Source organism: Bos mutus, chromosome 5 (assembly GCF_027580195.1).
Source record: "Bos mutus isolate GX-2022 chromosome 5, NWIPB_WYAK_1.1, whole genome shotgun sequence".
In the NCBI taxonomy this organism is placed as follows: Eukaryota; Metazoa; Chordata; class Mammalia; order Artiodactyla; family Bovidae; genus Bos; species Bos mutus.
Genome location: NC_091621.1, coordinates 12575749 through 12599316, shown reverse-complemented (window position 1 = coordinate 12599316; position 23568 = coordinate 12575749).

Below are 23568 nucleotides of genomic sequence, written 5' to 3'. Positions count from 1 at the left end.
GAATTATGCTGGCCCATTTAAATGCAAACATTGAGCAGGTCGTATGTCATTCAAATAATAATAATAAAAAACCCTCCTATTTTAATTTTCATTTTTGCACGTCTGAATGAGATGCTGCTTTGGAAGGATTATAGTTCAGGCAAAAGCATGCTGGTGGCAGAGCATACAGAATAACATATAGATAATTGGGGGCACGTGGAAGAGTCCCAGGCTTCACCCCCTCCCCATTCAAAGCATCAAAACCACCACCCCAACAAAAGCAGGGAGTCTGAAGACAATCTTCTCACACTTAGAATGTGTATTGTCAATAGAAAAAGAGTATAGAAATAGCTGGAAAAGGGTCGGAATAAGTAACAGTGACATCTATTCTTACCCAGTGCTAACCACTATATTGCGTATTAGATCCATATTAAATCCACGTGACACCTCCTGAAAAATGGGGGCTTTTGGGTATGGTTGCTTATGAAGCTGTTCGCAAAAGTTGATTGTTTCCGATAACTGGGATTTTATTCCCCATGGTCTCTCATAGTCTACGGATAACGTAGGTCTTTTCAAAAACGTTGTATGAGGAGCAAACTAGTTCTTTACAAAGCTTTTCAATGGCTTGGTTTTATTTCTCTTTGTTAAATTTTCCTGAAGCCTTGTGAAAAGTTGCATATTCACATTGCTTCAAAAAACTGATTCCATTTTTCATACTATATTAAATATTTTTATCCCTAAGTCAGTGAATATTTTTAGTTTTAGTTTCCACCACATGATGAACGCATCTTCCTTTTACGTATCTGTGGACTATTAAAATGATAATAAAAGTTCTCTTCCTTCCATATGTAATTTATTTCTCTCTAGTCATCAAAGAAATTAGTCTGAATGTTTCAAGGTAGAAAAGTCCAAGGTATTATGGTGTAAAAATTAAGAAGCCCGAGGTACTATAGTTTATTTTTATATAAGCTTTTCATGTGCTCTTTTAACATCCTTCATAATGATAGGCTTCTACTCCAGGCCTATGAAGAAAGTCAAAGATGAAAAACTTGTGATAGACTGACTGGGATTATTCAGCTAACAAAGTGACTCTCACATCCTCCAGAGAGTGGGATAATACCACTCAGCACAGACTAATAACATGCTTAACTAAGATCTGTTTGCTATAAGGATAATTTCCTAATTCTTAATCATGGGGTTAGTATTCAACTATAAATGGTAAACAAATACTTTCTGTACCTTGCCTGATAAAGTGTAGATTATCAGCTTTAATTTTGGTACATTGGTGTCAAACTTAAAAAAAAATCCAGCTGTTCCCTGATAATATTTTCACTAAAAAAAAAAAATAAACCCTGCCGCTAAATCAAATCCCTAAAATAAACACTACTAATTCTTCAGACATATCAACAGTCTTCTCTAATTTGATTATTCTTTTTTCACCTCTTACCAGAACTGAATGAAGATAATTTGGGGCATTCTAATTTATTGTAAACACACCATTTTCTAAACATAAAGAGCTAATGTGCCAGACTACTGATAACATCTTCTCTGTGCTGCAGTTAATTGTCAGCCGTCTTTCCCATAACACAAAATCATAGATCAGAGAAGAGAAATTCATATCATCTTAGGGAAGTGAAAGAGCAAAGACAAATAAGATTATATTTTGTTGAATCCCAAATCCAATCATTTGTTTTGCTTCAGTGTGTTTAGAAGATGCTTTTATTTCTCTGTTGCCTTTGTTTCTGACAATCCATTCCCTTCTAATCCATCCAGTCCCAGACCTGACATTTTCACTTTTAGTTGTGAAATAATATTTTTTGCCATTAACAGGCCAAAATTAATTTGTTTGACATTTTCATGGGACACATATTCTAGTTGGAGTCCTGTTCAATAAAACATACAGTTTAAAAAGTGACCAGTGGTATTATTTTATACATCCTGTATTATTTGTCAGTCAGCAATTTAATTTCACAAAAATTTAGAGTAGGGTCACCGTGAGCAATTTTATTGTTCTGGGCTGAAGAGGGAGAACAAGTGGCAAACTTGAGGATTTTCAGGGTATTAAAAGTCAATAATAGTGAAAAAATAAGTCACACGAATTTTCCAAGATGTTATTCTCTTTAACAGACACTCATTCTGGAAAAAAATTAGTGGATTTTGTCAGTCCAATGAATTATTTTTTGTAATTTGTTTGACAAAATAATATGCTCTCAGACAATAAATGCTCTGATGTTGACTTTACAGCTAATTGCGAACGTTAATTCCCTAGCTTTAGTTTTCAAGTGAATTGGAAGTTGCCCTAATACAGTGCAATGGCCAGTGGACTATTGATGCATTACCTGCTATTTGTATTAAAACGATCACACCACCTCTACATAATCCCTTGAAAGCTAGAGAACTGCTTAATATAACTTTGACTAAAACACCTTTAGCGTTTCTGAAGCCATCTCTGTCTGACGTTTATTCCATTTCAACATTTACTGAGCACCTCCTGTGTTCCAGGTACCCCTTCAACCAAGGAAGGTGGATCTATGAACCACATTTTATGAACCAGAAACTGAGACTCAAGGGTGGAGAGTGATTTGCCTAAAGTCAAGTCAATGGCACAGCCAGGGTTGGAAGCCAGTGCCATATTTCACGGTCTTTGAGACTGGAGCTGCCCTTGCATTATCCGCAATCTTCCACTTCGCCAAAACTTGCTTATTGTGAGCACAGGAATGTTTAGCACTTTCCCCAGATGAAGGAATTTCCTACATCACAGGATCTTCAATGAAATAATTAATTCTCTAAGAGAAGAGGTGCTTTAGAACAGTTCAGATTATTCCAGGAAATGAACGTCACTTATTGGCTCATTTCATGGAGACCAGAAATTGTCCTTTACAAATATTGGCTGTTTAGTTCAGAAAAAAACAACCTTTAGGCTCTTTTAAAAAATATGTTTAAAATGTGTTTGCTTACCTATCTTTCATTTAAAATTCATAAATAATTGGGTCTAATAGAGTCCAAGTAAGAGGTACCTTCATTCCTCCTCATCTACTTTGGCTGGTTGAATAGTTGGACAATCACTGATAAATGTGCCTCCAAGTTTTATAATTCCTGCCTTTGAAACTGGATTTGAGCACAGAGTCTGATAGATTTCTGTTCCATAGGGAATTGTCCAGTTGTTTATGCCAATTGAGTTTAAAGGAATATATGGGGAAGTTTTTTTTGTTAAGTATTTTAAAGATACAAGTTCTATGGGGTGACTGCAATATGAGAAAAATACACCATGCTATTTAATGAAACAATTTTGACTTTCGCTTCCTGATTTATTATGAGACTAAGGGAATTAACATGGATGAGTTAGAAAAAAATAAACCTCTAAAACATTAGCCTCAGAGGTCCCAAAATCTGGGATTGACAGATATATTTTCCCTTGGAAATTTGTTCCACCTTTTGAAAGCTGGCTCTTTTGGTCTATAAATTCTCAGAGTGTGGCTCACAGAATTGCAATAGGTCCAAATATATCCCTATATCTACCCACAAGGCCTAGGAAAGTGCCTGATACAGGTAGGTACTGAGGAAATGTTTGTTAAATTGGATTGAAAGTGACTATTACCATTAAATAAAGCTTGGGATGCTAACTAAACCCAATGCTTCATTTAAAGGCCTGGTGTCTACACTAAGAAATAAACTAAGAAATAACATTTTAGACCTTCTAACTTCAGAGTTCAAAAGAGAAAGGAGAGTTGAGAGAGAGGAATACAGGTGTAGAGATAGTTGTATTTTCCCATATGCGTGTTAGGATTTTTGTGAAATGATCCACTTTTTTCCTTTTCATAGCTTTACCTCTACGCTTATCAACCTCACCCAGTCCTGACTTGTTAGTCACTAGTCACTTATAACCTACCAACAGGGAACCTAGCTTTTCTGAACTGATAAGAATATTTAATCTAAATGATACAATTGGATTATGTCTATAAGAATACAGGGGAAATAATTCACAATATTCATTTTGAAAATGAATGGAAAAGCAACTTAAGGGCACTGCATAGAACCAGGAAAGTTTAAAAGTGTTTGCAGGAAAATAAGAAATTCTGTTGTTATTCTAACTACAAATGAAAGTACTTGGCAGCAGAGAAAATTAAAATGTGTGATAAGATGAGATATACTAAAAGCATCTCTACTAAGAGATGCTACGCAAGACGCAAGATGGGAGAGCAAGTTTGACCAACACCTCTACAAATGGGATAAATACTTGAGCATTCATTAACCATTTGAGTCCTGTTTAATGATGATTAAACCCTTAGGCAGATGTGAATCAACTTTACTATGTGGAAACATTGAGGAAAACATTTATGAAAAATATGATCCAATTTCTGAAAATACAGGCCAATTAAAGTTTGAGGTTTTTTTATGCTGTCTGCATGATGTATATATTAATAAGGATGTCTATCCTCTCATTCTTCATCTTCTTAAGCAAAAGCGGATTTTTACTTATTGACATAATACTGAAGAATCTAGTTTTTCTCCAAAATTATACATTTTTTTGCATAAATGTGCCTAATTACCTGAATTCAGTTTTGATTAGCAGTGTTAATTGATGCAGCTGCGGATGGTATCTGTTTACCTAAATTACCATGTGCAAACAGCAATATGTCTGGAAGTGAATATGCTAAACTGAAAATACTAATTAGCTAAGACAGATTGTTATTCAAGTCACATCGTAGGGCTTTCTAATGAAAGCCTGGATGTGTCAGGGCTTTATGATATTCAGACAGAAATGTCTATATTACATATGATTTCTAAATTTAATTCGTAAGAACAGATGGGATGTCAGCCAGGGTTCTTCTGCCTTATTCCAGTATTAATGTGAATATTTTACTCAACTGGAGATATATTCATATGTTTTTTGTAAGAAACTAGTTGTGTGCCTTTGTAAGAAACTGGTTGTGTGTTTTGACTGTGTGCCAGCTTTGCACATTCAGAAACATCTATTTCTTGACCGATATATTCCTAGATGGTATCAACCCACTGTCCCAAACAGGAAGATAAATAAAACATCTTGCAAGCTTAATCACATCAATTGGCTAATTTAATGAAATCAAGTAGCAGAAAGTGTAGTTAGAAAGACAGCTTACATTGAGTAATAATTTATGTGTGTTTTCTTGCATTCCAAATTAATAAATTAATAGTAATAATAATAAAAAAAGTTTGCTCATAGGAATCTTAAGAATCAGCAAGCAGTTTGCAGGGCTGAAAGGTGATTTCTCATTGTTTTCAGATTTTCTTCCGTCTCTAATCATTTAAAAATGAATAGAAAAGCAGTGCTTATTTTCAGCTGCCCAGTTTTGAAGTATTAGAGCTTTTTCTGTGTCTGTGATTCCCATTCCCTTTGTCCTAAAGCATGGTCTCCTTTGCGTAAGGATTCTCTCCAAAGAAAGCATTAATCTTTTACTGTCTGCTGAGGTACTCAGCGCTCATTAATTGCAGTGTAACTTAGATGTACCCAAAGATTATAGTACAAATCTTGCACATCACGTAGTGAAGAAATAATGGACCCATATTCCTTTTCCCAAGAGGCAAAATAACTATGCTTAATGCATAATAAGTCTCTTCTTCCCAAAAGCTGTGAAAATAAGGCCTTTTGACTCAAACTTAAGAGTTTAAGATCCTTTATTAGATGTTTAAAGATGCCATGAGCAAAATGGGGATAATTTTCATGATGCAAATTTGAACATAATTATAGTTTGGCATATTTAATTTAGGTTTAAGTGAGAATTATAATTACCAAAAATTGAATTATTTCAATTATGCTAATTTCTATCCCCAAAGTTTTGTGTAATGTGGGTTCTCTAGGATAGGTTTAGATCTAGCAAAATTACAATGGAATCTACTAGTAAAAATAAGGAATTTGTGAAAATGACTCTGCTATAGTTACATTTTAGCTGCAAAATGTTAAAGCACTGTTAACTGGCCCAGGAGAACATGAAGTGCTTGAAATAGCTTAAATCAAAGTAGAGAAAAGGAACATAATGCACTGCTTGGACCCTTTGCATTCCATTTTCTGTATCACTACCAGTTGCAGCATAATATTGCTATTTGTTGTCTAATCAATAAAGTTAATCCCAGTATTTTTAAAATAAAATTCATGGATGTGACAGTTATGATTATTTAATAGTATGCTTTGAAAAGTCACCTTCAGAATTGTCTTGCCTTTGATAACCATTTGACATTAGGCTTTTCAAAGAGGCTTAAGGTAAGATCCCTCTATTCTCCTAATTTCTTTATTCTTAAAAGCTTGAGGAGGAAGGTTTTCTTTCCCAGTGGCTAATTGTAATGTGCTTTATTGTTCTGCAGACAGTCCAAGAAAGTTCATTGTTATAAAACCAAAGTGTGTGCGTGTGTGTGTGTATGTGTACACACATTCATCAAATCACCTAAGTGAAGAGTTGAACTCAATCACTGCTGCTGCTGCTGCTAAGTCACTTCAGTCGTGTCCGACTCTGTGTGACCCCAGAGATGGCAGCCCACCAGGCTCCGCTGTCCCTGGGATTCTCCAGGCAAGAACACTGGAGTGGGTTGCCATTTCCTTCTCCAATGCATGAAAGTGAAAAGTGAAAGTGAAGTTGCTCAGTCGTGTCTGAGTCTTAGCGACCCCATGGACTGCAGCCTACCAGGTTTCTCCATCCATGGGATTTTCCAGGCAAGAGTACTGGAGTGGGGTGCCATCGCCTTCTCCGGAATTCAATCACTAGAGCTAGTCAACCAGTTTGATTGTCAGGTGTGTTTACTGTCTATGCTGCTGGATTCACCAAAGCAACTGCTGCATTAATGTAAGTCTGCTTTCCAAGCATAGATAAAAGAAGAAACATCCTCTCTACAAAGTTTAGCCATCTATTTTATTCAAAGCAGTGTTTAGGGAACTCTTTGCTCACCATGAGATTCTGTAAATACTGTAGTAAACGAGTTTTTGTTTGTTAGTTTGTTTCCATGTATAGACATGAACTTGTTCTGTGTCATCATCTTTTCTAGAATCTTTGATGACCCATGTGAGCATTTCTACGTAAGAATCTTAAAATGGGAAAACAGGTCAGTGATGTGAAATGTAGAATGGAGTTAAGGCATCTTATCAGATATTTCAATGAATTGTCTTTAGGCAAATCACTTAACTTCAGGGTGAAAATTAGTTAATTTTAAGAATAAATATAGCTCTCTTTCTGACTTATTAAGGATTTATCACTTGTGCCCAGGGTTCAATGGATCTGTAAATGAAATGTATGAATCTTTTCTTTGAACTCTAATTGGCATGTGGGGGAAGCAGGTCAGACTGAGTTAAAGGCTGAGGGACTTAATCCTTTGAAGAAATTTTTATTTAGTTTTATTGCTTCTAAGTATTGCTAATATATTCTAAGATGAATCTGACACTTTGCTTCATATATGCTGGTTTATTTTCAAAAAGGTAGACTGTAGGCTCCTTAAGGGATATATTTTACTTCTTTGTTAAATCTTCCCTCTGTCTTCATGCAGCTTTATCACAGCAGAAGAGTTACATATGAGGGTTCTCCCTGGGCAAACTGTGGCCACCAGTGAGTAAAACTCATGGCCATTAACCCCATTTATAAATCTCAGTAACTTATGTTACAGGAAACCATGTATTATCTAACCTGGGGACTGGAAACCCTCTGAAGACAACTAAAAATTTTTAAGCTCCTGTTTATTTTGAAAAAAGTGCATATTTTTGATCAGTTTATGTTCTGGTCAAAGGAACCCTAACAATTCACAAAGGATAGAATTCATCTGAACTTACTCCCTGAAAAGTATAAAATAGGCTACATTTGAATTAATGCAAATTTCAAATGAATGGGATTTGAATTGGTAAACAAAACTTGATAGACAGACCTAAATGCAGATTTTGCCTGTCATGTGTCAGCAGTGTATTCTTGGGGCATTTTTCTGAATTCTTCTGGGCCTTAGTTTACCCATGTCACAGAGAATCATACATACTTATAGGGGTGTTATGATGAGCAAATTATATAATGTATGCAAACACCTTAACCTGATGCCTGTCATCAAGTTGATAATAAATAATAAATATAATTACCATATACAATACAGTAGTTCTATATTAAAAACCAACAGAGGCAATTAGAGAAATGCTTTTGATGTGGCATTCATTAACTCTTAAAAATTGTATCCATTAAAGTGATTAAAATTCCCCACCAATATATACATACAAGCCCATTTTATCACAGGCATATATTTGCACATAAACATATGTGTATACACATACACGTATAATTTGTATAAGAATGAAATTAAACACCTGGCTTTCCAAGGTATATGGTACATGAGTTTTCTCTTCCTATAGTTTCTTACAGCTACCTAACGCTTCATAGCTCAAAAATTATTCTGTACACATTATCATATGTAATCTTCACATTAACAAGATAAAGCAAATGGCATTTCATTCTTCTTTATAAATAATTTATGCAAAGATGCTAAGTGACTTAACCAATGCCTCTTACTATATTGAGGGGTGGGGCGGATAGGGGATGAGGCAAGGAAAATGCACTCAGAGTCTTTATCTGAACTGTTTGGAAAAAAGAAACTAACGATGCTGTTTCTCCATGCAATATTGGTAGAGGAATGTCCTAAGAGAATATTACTATGTATACATATAGGAACCAAGGATGAGAATATTATGAAATCCAGGACATTATCCAGATTTTGACAGGTGGAGTGGAATTTGTTTCTCTTCAACAAACTTGTATTAAGATATTCTGACTGGTTGCACCATTTGCACTAGTTAGACATTATCTTTTCCAAAGTTATTACTAGGGCTTATGTGGGTCTTATTTGCAAAAGCTAGGATCAAGAACTTAGGTCCCAGGTCTGGAAAAAAGCCCAGAGGTCCACACATGAGTGTACATCTAGGGATTTCTTAAGAAATTAGCACCTGGAGCCAGATTTACAGAAAAATGTATTCTTCCTTCATGTAAAGAGCTAACATAGGAGAGGGGAAAGACCCAAATGCCATCTCACCCATTTATAATTTGTTATGTTAAGTTAAATTATTTCACTGATTCAGCAAATATCTTACAAATACCTTGCATGTGTGAGATATTGCAGAAAGCACTGTAGGTATATAGAACTTGAATTTAGAAAGATTCAATACCTTCAAGAATTTTAAATAACCATCCTATCATTGTATACCTATTATTGCAACAGTGATGTACTTTGGGTGGTAAATTTTTCCTCCTTTAATTCTAAAGATATTTAATAATTCATTTGTCCATTCATGTACTCATTCATTTAGAATTTATTCCTTCCTGCACCGAGTAGTAGAACGTGAATGTGTTTTTTGCAACTGGATGGCCTGGGTATATAAAGATCATTGTGCTGTCTTAGTCACTCAGTCATGTCTGACTCTCTGTGACCCCGTGGACTGTAGCCTGACAGGCTCCTCTGTCCATGGGGATTCTTCAGGCAAGAATACTGGAGTGGGTTGCCATGCCCTTCTCCAGGGGATCTTCCCAACCCAGGGATCAAACCTAGGTCTCCCACATTGCAGGCGAATTTTTTACTGTCTTAGGTACCAGGGAAGCCATTTAATGCTCCTCTAATTATAGGTGGGGCAAATTATTTGAATCTTGAGCTTGCTTATCTATAAAATTGGATTGATCATAAAAAGATTGATTGGAGAATTTATAATATAGAGAAGACACTTCCCATGTTGCAGGGCACACCTGAGTGCTATGATTTCTTGAATGTGAATGCTCTTCCACTCGAGGGACATTAAAGTAGTTGGAATGGATATACACATACCTAGAGCAACTAGAGAATTCTAAAAGGGTCCAGCCCCCATAGGTGCTAACAGAATTTAGAAACAGGAAAGATCATTTTATTAGAGAAGAGGAAACAGTAGCAAAAGTGTTTTCTGAATGGTGTGGCTCGAGATTCTAGCCATGCCTTTTTCAGTATATGCATGCAGCCTGATGACCATCTCCCTGGAGACCACTGTTAATTTAGGAACCTACAACATCTGTGCAGTTTAAATAAGCCCAGAGCCCAAACCCCAAAACACATAGAGTGTGATTTCTTATTCAGTGCGATTGAATAGGACAACATCCATACCCAGGCTTTGATTCATAAACTATATGGACCTAATTGACACCAAGTTGTTGCCTTTTCAGATAGCATGCATGGTAGAGTTCTGGTGTATTTGGACTCCTTCTAGGTTCATATCCAGAAATTTCAAATTAGATTTTTGTCATTAGCTTGTCAAGCTTGTCTTAAGCCCACTTAATGAGATCTGCCAGTGGAATGCCTTTTATGTTCTGTGGCCTTTATGCTTAGCCTCAGCTACTCTCAACTGTGGCTGAGAAGCTAATGAAGTTACCACAGTGCTCGCTTGTCTGCTGCTTTTGAAAACACACCTCGTATGTGTTTGGGTATTTAAATTCTGTTTTCTAGCTTTTAGGGTTTATATTCTCGTAGTGCATTCAAGTGCTATGGAAATAAGACCAGATGGATGTGACAACCAGCCATTCGGGAAATTACATACACATTACATTTTTGAAAACCAGTGTACATATGTCTTTCTGGATGTATTCATATGCTGGATTATTTTTGTTGCATCCAAATGGTTGGGGTTTCAATGAACCAGTTACCTAGAATGTCAACTGGAGAATTCCTTTCAGAGGAAAAGCGTGGCCTGCAGTGAGCCATTTTGTCAAACACAGCTGAATATGGAAACAGAATAAAGGTCACTCTGCCTTTCTCTGTCTTTGTTTAGTTTTCTCCTTAGTAATCTTCACTACAGACATTATACAATAAATTTGTCTATCATCCCCCTAGAATGTGAACTCTATAAGGACAGGAAATTCTAATACTGCATGTAGTGTTTAATACTGTACTGTTCGACGTATCTTAAGCATCCTGTATGTCATAGTGAATAAGTTGCCTGTGACTGAGATAAGTGAAATGGTGTTTAATTCCCCCTTGTGCTAAAACCAGTATAACATGCGGGTTTTCTTTTGTCTCTTCAATGAGGAACATATGATTGTGAATAATGATGAATACCTAAATGCATAATGTTCACTATGTATCAGGCACTGTTCTAAGCACTCATAAGAACCTTTAGTGTCAGTTCAGTTCAGTTCAGTTCAGTTGCTCAGTCATGTCTGACTCTTTGCATCCCCATGGACTGCAGCACGCCAGGCCTGCCTATACATCACCAACTCCTGGAGTTTACTCAAACTCATGTCCATTGAGTCAGTGATGCCATCCAACCATTTCATCCTCTGTCATCCCCTTCTGCTCTCACATTCAATCTTTCCCAGCATCAGGGTCTTTTCCAATGAGTCAGTTCTTGGCATCAAGTGGCCAAAGTACTGGGGTTTTAGCTTCAACATCAGTCCTTCCAATGAATGTTCAGGACTGATTTCCTTTAGGATGGACTGGTTGGATTTCCTTGCAGTCCAAGGGACTCTCAAGAGCCTTCTCCAACACCGCAGTTCAAAAGCATCAATTCTTCAGTGCTCAGCTTTCTTTATAGTTCTTGCCTGGAGAACCCCATGAAATTTTTGGAGAAGGGAATAGCAGACCACTTCAGTATTCTTGCCTTGAGAACCTTTAGTGTGGGGGCTATTATTCTCTCTGTTTTGTGGATTGGGGTATTTGAAGCACAAATACTATGATGCGACAGCTCAAATTCAAACTTATCAGCCTGCCCTTGTATGTTTCATGTGCTGTTAAAATATGGCTTCCAGGGTTTGAAAATAAGTCATCTAAGGAATTTATCCATCTTTTTTCATTAGCAAAATCATCACATAACCATGATTTATTAGTTCTGTGCTATTCTTAAATATGCTCTTTAGTTCAGCCTGGTGGTGCAAGAATTACTCATACTTTGCTCTAAGAAATGGGAATCTGTAGAGGCAATCGCTTTTCTTATTTTGCCTTACCCTCTTCATTGATTTGCTTTCTTATGTGCTCTTATGTGGAAAAGAGACTAGATGATAAATGCTGTAAATAAATATTTCAAGTTTCTGTGCTCATTAAGATATTATGTTAATATCTACTGCATATTGTCCAGCTAAATGGAACTGTTGGTATTGGGGATTCTATCTTGGCTCACTCATGGTTGGTCAAGTTTCATTCTTACTGACACAAATAGTGATGGAATAATCAAATTTAGATTTGAGATAAAAACATAGAACTTTGATCAACAAATGTGTCTGCCCGATTGGGTTTATTTAGGTTGATGAAAGATAAGTTTCTATACCTCAGCACAGACCTCTCATGGTGGTATAGGCTTTGTCTCAGGTGAATGCCAGAACAGAATTGTTAATTCCCTACTATTTGGCAAAAATCACCTCTAGACACATAGGTATTCAGGGTGTGGACAGTATATAGAACGAAATGGCTAACAGATCTTCAGAATAGCAATTTTCAGAGAGATGCTTTTGTGTATTGAGAGAACAGTGTTCCATAGCCCTAAGGACCATATTTCCACTAGAACTGGGGATTGTGTTCACTACCTGTATATTTTCCTGCAACCTTTCTTATTGTCTATCCATAGGGCAGTATTACTTTACCAACTCGTTTCCCTGACACCTTCTGATATTAGTCCAGGGGTTCAAATCAAACTTCCTCCATTCCTTCTTTTCCTGAGTCTAAAAATTCCATGAAATCCCATTTAAAAATGAAATACCTTTATTTGGGGTTTACATAGTCCATTTATTTCTTTTGTGTATACTGCATTTATGTGGTAAGCAATTTTAGTATTACTTAATATGGTAGGTCATATGTCAATGGTCTAGTGATTTTCCCTACTTTCTTCAATTTAAGTCTGAATTTGGCAATAAGGAGTTCATGATCTGAGCCACAGTGGGAGTGAGAAGTAGATTTAAGGGACTAGATATGGTAGACAGAGAGCCTGATGAACTATGGATGGAGGTTCATGACATTGTACAGGAGACAGGGAGCAATACCATCCCCAAGAAAAAGAAATGCAAAAAAGCAAAATGGCTGTCTGAGGAGGCCTTACAAATAGCTGTGAAAAGAAAAGAAGTGAGAAGCAAAGGAGAAAAGGAAAGATATATCCATTTGACTGCGGAGTTCCAAAGAATAGCAAGGAGAGATAAGAAAGCCTTCCTCAGTGATCAGTGCAAAGAAATAGAGGAAAACAATAGAATGGGAAAGACTAGAGATCTCTTAAGGAAAATTAGAGATACCAAGGGAACATTTCATGCAAAAATGGGCTCAATAAAGGACAGAAATGGTATGGACCTAAAAAAAGCAGAAGATATTAAGAAGAGTTGGTAAGAATACACAGAAGAACTATATATATAAAAAAAAGATCTTCATGACCCAGATAATCACTCACCTAGAGCCAGACATGCTGGAATGTGATGTCAAGTGGGCCTTAGGAAGCATCACTATGAACAAAGCTAGTGGAGGTGATGGAATTCCAGTTGTGCTATTTCAAATCCTGAAAGATGATGCTGTGAAAGTGCTGCACTCAATATGCCAGCAAATTTGGAAAACTCAGCAGTGGCCACAGGACTAGAAAATGTCAGTTTTCATTCCAATCCCAAAGAGAGGCAATGCCAAAGAATGCTCAAACTACCACACAATTGCACTCATCTCACATGCTAGCACAGAAATGCTCAAAATTCTCCAAGCCAGGCTTCAGCAATATGTGAACCATGAACTTCCACATGTTCAAGCTGAATTTAGAAAAGACAGACAAACCAGAGATCAAATTGCCAACATCCACTGGATCATCAAAAATGCAAGAGAGTTCCAGAAAAACATTTATTTCTGCTTTATTGACTATGCCAAAGCCTTTGACTGTGTGGATCACAACAAACTGTGGAAAATCCTGAAAGAGATGGGAATAACAGACCACCCGACCTGCCTCTTGAAAAATCTGTATGCAGGTCAGGAAGCAGCAGTTAGCACTGGACATGGAACAACAGAATGATTCCAAATCTGGATAGGAGTGCCTCAAGGCTGTATATTGTCACCCTGCTTATTTAACTTATATGCAAAGTATATCATGAGAAATGCTGGGCTGGAAGAAGCACAAGCTGGAATCAAGATTGCTGGGGAAAATATCAATAACCTCAGATATGCAGATGACACCACCCTTATGGCAGAAAGTGAAGAGGAACTAAAAAGCCTCTTGATGAAAGTGAAAGAGGAGAGTGAAAAAGTTGGCTTAAAACTCAACATTCAGAAAACGAAGATCATGGCATCTGGTCCCATCACTTCATGGGAAATAGATGGGGAAACAGTGGAAACAGTGTCAGACTTTATTTTTTGGGCTCCAAAATCACTGCAGATGGTGACTGCAGCCATGAAATTGAAAGAAGCTTACTCCTTGGAAGGAAAGTTATGACCAACCTAGATAGTATATTAAAAAGCAGAGACATTACTTTGCCAACAAAGGTCCGTCTAGTCAAGGCTATGGTTTTTCCAGTGGTCATGTATGGATGTGAGAGTTGGATGGTGAAGAAAGCTGAGCACTGAAGAACTGATGCTTCTAAACTGTACTATTGGAGAAGACTCTTGAGAGTCCCTTGGACTGCAAGGAGATCCAACCAGTCCATCCTAAAGGAGATCAGTTCTGGGTATTCACTGGAAGGACTGATGTTGACGCTGAAACTCTAATACTTTGGCCACCTGATGCAAACAGCTGACTCATTGGAAAAGACCCTGATGCTGGGAAAGATTGAGGGCAGGAGGAGAAGGGGATGACAGAGGATGAGATGGTTGGATGGCATCACCAGCTCAATGGACATGAGTTTGGGTAAACTCCAGGAGTTGGTGACGGACAGGGAGGCCTGGAGTGCTGCAGTCCATGGGGTTGCAAAGAGTCGGACATGACTGAGTGACTGAACTGAACTAAACTGAATATGGTAGGATATCAATTCCTGCCCCTACTAATTGAGACAATTTATGCAGAACTGCTTAAAAGCCCGGTAAATGAAGTCCGTTATTAGGCATCTATGCCTTGTAAACATCTCAAATACACTGGAAGAAAACTAAAGAAATCCATTTTACACAAGAAGTTTTGGATGAACCCTTGATTTTTCCCATTCAGTGTCAGATAACCAAAATCATATGTTTATGATTTAAGTTACGCTCCCAGACTTTGATATCATACTCACTCTAGTCTGCTTCCTCAACTCTTTCCTTTATATATTATGAAATTAACTGGTCCTCATCTAACAGTCAGGTGTCCCAGCTGGCGCTAGTGGTGAAGAACCCACCTGCCAACGCAGGAGACATAAGAGACACAGGTTCGATCCCTGTGTCTCCAGAGGTTGGGAAGATCCTCTGGAGGAGGGCATGGCAACTCACTCCAGTATTCTTGCCTGGAGAATCCCATAGACAGAGGAACCTGGAAGGCTACAGTCCATGGTGTCCAAACAGCTAGACGTGACTGAAGCAACTTAGCATGCACATATAGTGATATACACCCATCATTATAATATGGCACAGAGTATTTTTATTGCCCTAAAATCCCTGCTCTGCCTATTCATTTCTCACCTCCCCAATTCCACCCCTGGCAACCACTGATCTTTTCTCTGTGTCCATAGTTTTGCCTTTTCCAGAACTGCACATAGTATTGGCTTGTTTCATTTAGTAATGTGTATTTGAGGTTCCTCCTGGTCATTTCTGGCTTGATAGCTCATTTCTTTTTTAGTGTGAATACTATTCCACTGTCTGAATATGCCACAGCTTATTTATCCATTTGCCTACTTAAGGACATCTGAGTTGCTCAGGTCATGGAATTTGATGAGGAAAAAATCCTAGGGATATAAAAGGTCTATTCATTAATATTTCTAATATTGCAGTAATGTTACTATGACTCCGCACAAATATGTCTAACAACTTTAGCATTGAAGAGATGAATGGGGTGTGGTTTTTATAAATTATATGTGTTGTTGGGTGGAATGATAAATGAGAATGGCCCAGTTCTTATTTAAACAACAGTGTACCAGGTGACAAAACATTCAAGATAACAGCAAGGCCATATCTGTGGGTGTAATGTTGAAAGCTTAGTCATTGCAGGCACAAGAGGAAGTGGGAAATGGAAGAGGTTGGCTTAGGAGAAATGAAGGAGATACACTTCAATCATTATTATGAACAAATAACTATTGTTCTTTTTCTATCATACATCCCAAATTTGGATGCCTTCTTCATCCTCCAAGTGCTTGTATCATAGAAGAACATCAATATTTTTGTTAACTTATTTTTCCTTATCACTGAGAATATTTGTGTATATATGGAAAGTTATGACCAATCTGGATAGCATATTTAAAAGCAGAGACATTACTTTGCCAACAAAGGTCCGTCTAATCAAGGCTATAGTTTTTCCAGTAGTCATGTATGGATGTGAGAGTTGGATGGTGAAGAAAGCTGAGCGCTGAAGAATTGATGCTTTTGAACTGTGGTGTTAGAGAAGACTCTTGAGAGTCCCTTGGACTGCAAGGAGATCCAACCAGTCCATCCTAAAGGAGATCAGTCCTGGGTGTTCATTGGAAGGACTGATGTTGAAGCTGAAACTCCAATACTTTGGCCACCTCATGTGAAGAGTTGACTCATTGAAAAAGACCCTGATGCTGGGAAGGATTGGGGGCAGGAGGAGAAGAGGATGACAGAGGATGAGATGGCTGGATGTCATCACCGACTCGATGGATGTGGGTTTGGGTAGATTCCAGGAGTTGGTGATGGACAGGGAGGCCTGGCGTGGTGCGATTCATGGGGTCGCAAAGAGTTGGACACAACTGAGTGACTGAACTGAACTGATATATATATTTGATGATAAAGATTTAGTCTTTTCACACCTATGGTTTTAATCAAGGAAATGTTAATGCCAGAGTAAATTTTTGTAACTTTGACTATTTTGTTGTTGTGAGAGTGAAGAAAAAATATTTTGATCCTAAAAAGAGCAAATGAAGAAAATTCTACTAACTGAATATTAAAAATAACCAGTGGAGGTTGACTCGGAAGGTTTACATTTATTTGATCAAACTCTAACTGACTCTAAGTTCTGAAAGCAGAAACCTTGGAGGAATAGTGATAGAATGATTTGGGAATGTCGACTGAAGGGGAAAAAGATATTGCAATCTGCAGAAATAGAGGGCTGCTCATTCCCTACTACTCACCTCTGAAAATGATGCTAGAACAAACACATATGCATGTCATTAGCTTTAAAACCAGGCCCTGTAACAAGTCAAAATATCCTTATCGGCAGAAATCGGTAGACTCTCAAATCCTTTTTGGATTTCAGAAGAGAACATGTTTTACCTTATCGTATGACTGGTAGAGTGTTTAGAATACCTGTTGTATACATGTGTTTTTATTTGATTTGTGAAACAGGCCCTTTCCCTTTATAGCCACAGGAGCCATTCTCAGAATGCACACAGGCAATCAAAATATTTTCAAATCCCGAGAGCCACAGAAACACTAGCTTTCGGTTTATTCACTGGGCTGTGGCTTTCTAAACATTTTCTTTTTTAAACTGACCCTAAAGGGCAATAAACTAGGCCTCCACTAAGCCTGAGCAAATAGAAAAGATGAGGATTAAGTGGAATGTCATGCAAGAATGTCATGCAGATGAGGTCTGTCTCAAGACTGATGGCACATAAGGTAAGTTTAAACAGGACCATTGCTCTGTGTTCATACCAATCAACCAAAACTTACTCAGCAACATGTTTATTACAGACTCAAGTAGGTAGCATATTTATTAACAAAACATGCATATGAAGGGTTTTCTTTCTAGTTCCCTCCCTCTCCATCTCATTACTATGGTCAGCAGTGTGCTGTGTCTTAATAAAGCAATATAAACGTTGAAGAAATCGATGGGTAATTTTTTTTTTTAACTGAAAGTGTAACTGTTGACTTAGAAGCAGGCTTTGATAACAAAGGATAGTTTCAAGACTAGCGCTCTGCAAAAAGATAATGAAAATGACATAAGCCAAGTTGGAATTTCAAATCTCTGCAGAATTCAGTATTTTGTAATGAATGCTTCCTTTGCTGTTTTATATTCCGAGAGACCAGGTTAAGTAATTAGCATCCATTAAAAGTTCAAAGTTGAAAACAAATTGAGAAAATCAAATGGTAGTATGGGCAAAAGAACCTTGCCTAAAGTTCTAAATGCTTAATTGAGAGTCATTAAAAGTAGCAAAATATTATAAGAATTGAAATTATGTAGATAGTGTCCAAATATGGGGACATTGGCTATGTTTTGACACCCCAGCATGGAACTTGTTCAGGGAATTCACCTGTGTCAGATAATTTAAGATGTAGTTGACAAATCTTGACTTCCTTTGAATTATAGAAAATATTTGTCAGTTGCTGCAAAGTTAAATTTAAACACACACACTTGGCTTTGTGAGATGAAATTTATCTGTACGATCTTTATTTTCTTGCCTTTATTATTTCCAGTGCAATTTATACTGTCACCTTCATAATCCCCTGCCACCAGGGATCCAAGACAAAACATACTTCTGTAGTATCTCACCTTAATCAATGTCTTTCGACCATATGTTCACCCACATATCAGCCAAGTAGGATTGGGGAAGTGTGGTTGAAAAGTAGGCTTAGCAAATCCCAGAAACCCTAAATTATTGAGTTGTCACCTAAGTTGCTGAGGAAAGTAAGTTGAACTACCTTTATTGAGCACCTACTATATTCCAGCTTATATATACAGTTCTGTTCAGTCACTCAGTTGTGCCCGACTGACTCTTTGCGACCCCATGGACTGCAGCATGCCAGGCTTCCCTGGCACCAGCTCCCAGAACTTACTCAAACTCATGTCCATGGAGTCAGTGATGCCGTCTAACCATCTCATCCTCTGTTGTCCCCTTCTCCTCCTGCCTTCAATCCTTCCCAGCATCAGGGACTTTTCAAATGAGTCAGTTCTTTGCATCAGGTGGCCAAAGTATTGGAGTTTCAGCTTCAACATGAGTCCCTCCAATGAATATTCAAGACTGATCTCCTTTAGGATGGACTGGTTGGATCTCCTTGCAGTCCAATGGATTCTCAAGAGTCTTCTCCAACACCACATTCAAAAGCATCAATTCTTCAGTGCTCAGCTTTCTTTATAGTTCAACTCTCACATCAATAGGTAACCAGTGGAAAAACCAACCACTGCTATCCAAAAAGTGGAGCATCTTATGGCATAAACAAAGAAGCAGTTACCTGGGACACATCTTGGTAACTGATGCACAGAATAAATCGAGATAAAACACAGATGCTCACAGACAAGGTTCAGAGGTACGGAGCCTGGACGCAGAGACACAGAGCGAAGGGAAGGAACTGGGCAGGACTGATCTCAGAGCAGGAATACACTGCCTCAAACAAACAGCGAATACTCTTTTTGCTTTTCTCTCTTCTCCATAAGAGTAAAAATCCCCTTAGGATTTCTAAAACAGATACTAATATAGGTCTTTCATAAAAGTGAATTGGCCTAAACTTTCAAAAATCAGAGGACACCTGTATAACCTCTGATTGACACACAACAATCCAGAAAAGTAGACCACACTATCACTGTTTTATAATGAGAAAACTGAAAAAATGTGTTTAATGTGCTTTTCCAAGGTTACCCAGATCAGATTTTTAAATGAGGATTGACTCTAAAGACCATATTCTTTCTCTCACAACACAGCATGCTTTCTTACTACCTTGAGAGGCTGTACCAATTCAAAGTATAAAAAGAATCAGTGGTGTTCATGGTCCACTGTTAACAAATACAAAGCCCTGTCCTGCTGGCCCCTGAGTCCTCCTGGTAATTGAAACGAACAGGCCTGGCATTTCTTATGCCATCTTGGGGAAGAGATAACATTAGCTAAAGGAGGGAAAAAATAGGAAAAAGAGAGTATTAGCTCTGTCTACTTGGTGATGGCTTTTAGAGGAAGTAAATGAAAGATATATGTTTTCCTGTTAATTTTTTCTGTTTAAAAGAGAATGAGGGGCCTGGGTGAAGAGCAAATAGAGAATATTGAGGCTGTGATAATGAGCCAAGGAGCGTTGGTTTGGGGCTTATTTCTCTATTGCCCTGGTCATTTCATCCTTCACAGAATGGGAATATCCTGTTCAGCTTTCAGGCTGGGGTTGTCATGCGAGAAGTGTACAATAATTTCATCCTTTTTTGTAACTTTCTTTTGGGGATAAGCGTTTTGGTTTTGTGCTGTTTATTATTTCAAAGGCATCTATATGCTAATATGTTTTATGCTAATTATTTTCATGTTTTCCCCTTAGGTTGTGCTTCATATCACCCACCAGGGAGGATCATCTCTCATGAAAACTTTCAAATTTGATTTTGAAAATTATTCAGAAAAATTTAAGCCATACTATCTCCCAGGGTAGGAAAGAATATGCTCTAGAGACTCCTATAATTCAAAGGCAATGGACTGGGATAACATTTAAGTTATCAGGCTGACAAAATCCTCTTGAGAACAGCCAGGTACACAAAACATTTAACACTGTGACACTGAAATGTGGGAAGAATAATTAAAATAAACATCTAGTAACAGGCTTTCAGAAATCACTAAAGTACCATTTGATCCAGAGAGGAGAAAGGAAAGGCTGTTTTCATTCTCCACCACGGCTGAGGTGTGCTAACTGCTTCCATTACTATGAGTATCATATTTTAATTGTATGTCAGCATTCCTTAGTGTCATTTCTAGAAATTTAATTGTAATGATATTAATGCCTGAAACTGAGTTTGTGCTTACAGGGAGGATAAGGTGAGAAAGGATTTCATATAATGAGCTAGCTTGATGTTTTCTTCCAGGTTTTTTTTGTTGTTGTTGTTGCAGAGATTTTTTTTAATGAAGTTTCAATTTAGAAAGTAGGTTACAATTTTGGAGGAAAAAAAACCCCTGGAAGTCAGTCAATTAACCTGTCTTTAAAAACCTTTTTGCAGGCATCTTCTTTTGAAGATAGCCAAGTCTTAAAAACTGATTCCTCAATATGAGATACTAAAACTTTATTTTTAAAGTTTTTTATATTACAACTTTACATTTTTTCTTTGTTTAGGAAATGGACTTGTTTTGTTCCCAAGCACTTCAGGGATGCAAAGAAAAGGTCCCCATTTCCCACTCCTCTGCATTGTTCTCCGCCTTGCTCTGTGTATAAGTAAAGAAAGGATTCAGAAGCGCTGGGGGAGTCACAGTCCAGATTCCAGCTCATTTTGTGGGCTGTCTCTTTTGCACCTATTCCTCTCTCCACCTTTGATAGCTGCACCCCATTTCATTTCTCTTTTTTAAATGCTTTCACTTTTAGACCTCAATAGTGTCTTCATCCTGCAAGAAGTACAGCCCAGCTGCTGCTCTTTCTCCTCTTGATTCATTCTAATACCTCTTGAACTCTAAGACAGCTTTGTCAGTAGGAAAGTTCACTTTCGGGCTTAGAAGAAAGGTCTCCCTCTGGAAGGGGGCCTGACAAGTAAGCTAGACTCTCCCCCAGAGAGGAAGGACTCAGAGGTAGCCTCCAAAAGGCAGATGAAGACAGATACTTGGACGATCGGTTCTGGAACTGCCAACCAGCATTTCAACACATAACTGTCATCACCTCTTTCCAAACAGGAAGAATCATTGCTAGGGATATGTTTGGTAAATTGGTTAGAATAAATGATTGTCAGTTAAAGGTAAAATAACATTTTGTTGAAACCTGGCTGTGTTTGGTACATTCAGTTGAAATAAAAGACCCGCAGTAGTTTATGTGCTAAACCCTGGTGACCTATCATTATTTTCCTTTCATTCCATTTATCTGTCAGTGACAATAACAAAATAGCTACACATTTTCCCTTTTAAAGTTGTGTTTAGAGAAGGATCCCTTGAGCTAACGTATTCGATCTTAATGCAGCCCCAGCTGAGAAAAAAACTTTCTCTTCTTGCTCTTCTCTGAACATAATTCAAGGTAGTTCAAATAGAAAAGCACTTTGTGTACAATTAGGCTCCAAATTTATGAGGTATAGGTGAACCATGCAATTTGATTAAGGAGGCTGCTATGAGTGTATTATTCCCTATGAGAACTAAATTCCATGAGGACAGAAAGGAGATCTATCAACAACTGTTAGCCTGTAGCAGCTCTAGAGGGGCTTCTCAGGTGTCACTAGTGGTAAAGAATCAGCCTGCCAATGAAGGAGCATAAGAGATGCTGGGTTGGGAAGATCCCCTGGAAGAGGGCCTGGCGACCCACTCCAGTATTCTTGCCTGGAGAATTCCATGGACAGAGAAGCCTGGTGGGCTACAGTCCATAGGGTCGCACAGAGTCAGACGTGACTGAAGTGACTGAGCATGCATGCACATAGCTCTAGAAGGTGGCTGTGGTTGGTGGACTTGAAGCAAATATTTGGTGGGCTTGACTCCGTCTATCTGAGCAGTGAGATCAGCTCCACATGCTCCAGAAGTGCTGTATGATCTGAGAAGAGTAGCACAACTGGGTTAACATGATTTTGAAATGATAGGGACTGGAATCAGAGAAACTGGATTTGTATCCCATATCAATACCTTAGAGTCATCTGACCTGGATGAGTTTCTTGGCCTCATTTTCCCCATGGATAATATAAAAGTAAGATACATTCTGGCACAGTGCGTGCGTGTGTGTTTGTGTGTGTGTTAGTCATTCAGTCATGTCCAACTCTTTGCCACCCCATAGACTAGAGCTCCCCAGGCTCCTCTGTCCATGAAATTTTCTAGGCAAGAATACTGGGGTACATAGCCATTCCCTTCTCCAGGGAACCTCCTGACCCAGGGACTGAACCCACATCTCTTGTGTCTCCTGCATTGACAGATGAATACTTCACCACTGTTCCACCTGGGAAACCCACATGGATAATATGGGAGGAAAAAAAACCACACTTATTGTTTTAAGTGGAATGTGAGGATTAAATGAGATGACATATTTTCATGGTGCCCGCAGATCAGACATCCTCAGTGATTGTTACTTCTATTTTTATCACTATTCTTACTTGTAAATGATACTTTTAGGATTTTTATGATCATTATAATCATTATTGGTATTAATAGCAATGTGAAAGATTCATTTATTTTTTCCTTATGGAGAACTTAGATAGCTGAAATTCAAAGATGCACACACTGGGTACTTTTGTCACTAATAATACATTTCTTGTGAAATGAAGATGTGGACAGGCTTAAGCTTTAAATGATTCACTGGAATCCTCTGGAATGCCAGTGATTCACTGGAAGTCTTTATACCATCGAAAGCTTTTGGCAAAACTTTTTTCACGGTCAAATCTAAGATTTTGGACAAGTTGAAAAATTGTTTTAAGCCTATTAAATGTTATTGCTTGTATTAACCAATGCCAAATATTCAGTAATATAGAAAAAAAGTCACTTGCTCAATATTTTTACACTCACTGCCAAGAATTCAGCTATCCAGCTGATGAGCTGTCTTTTTCACTTATCTTTTCCGTACCTGAGATTATGAAAACTTCTAGTGTTGCTAGTATGAGTGGTCTTGTTGATTACAGGGTACAGCTTGAAATTCCTGAATTTCATGAGGTGTGGGATTGCTTAGAATAAAAGTCTTCTAGAGGAAAAGTCATCTTGCTGCTCGAAA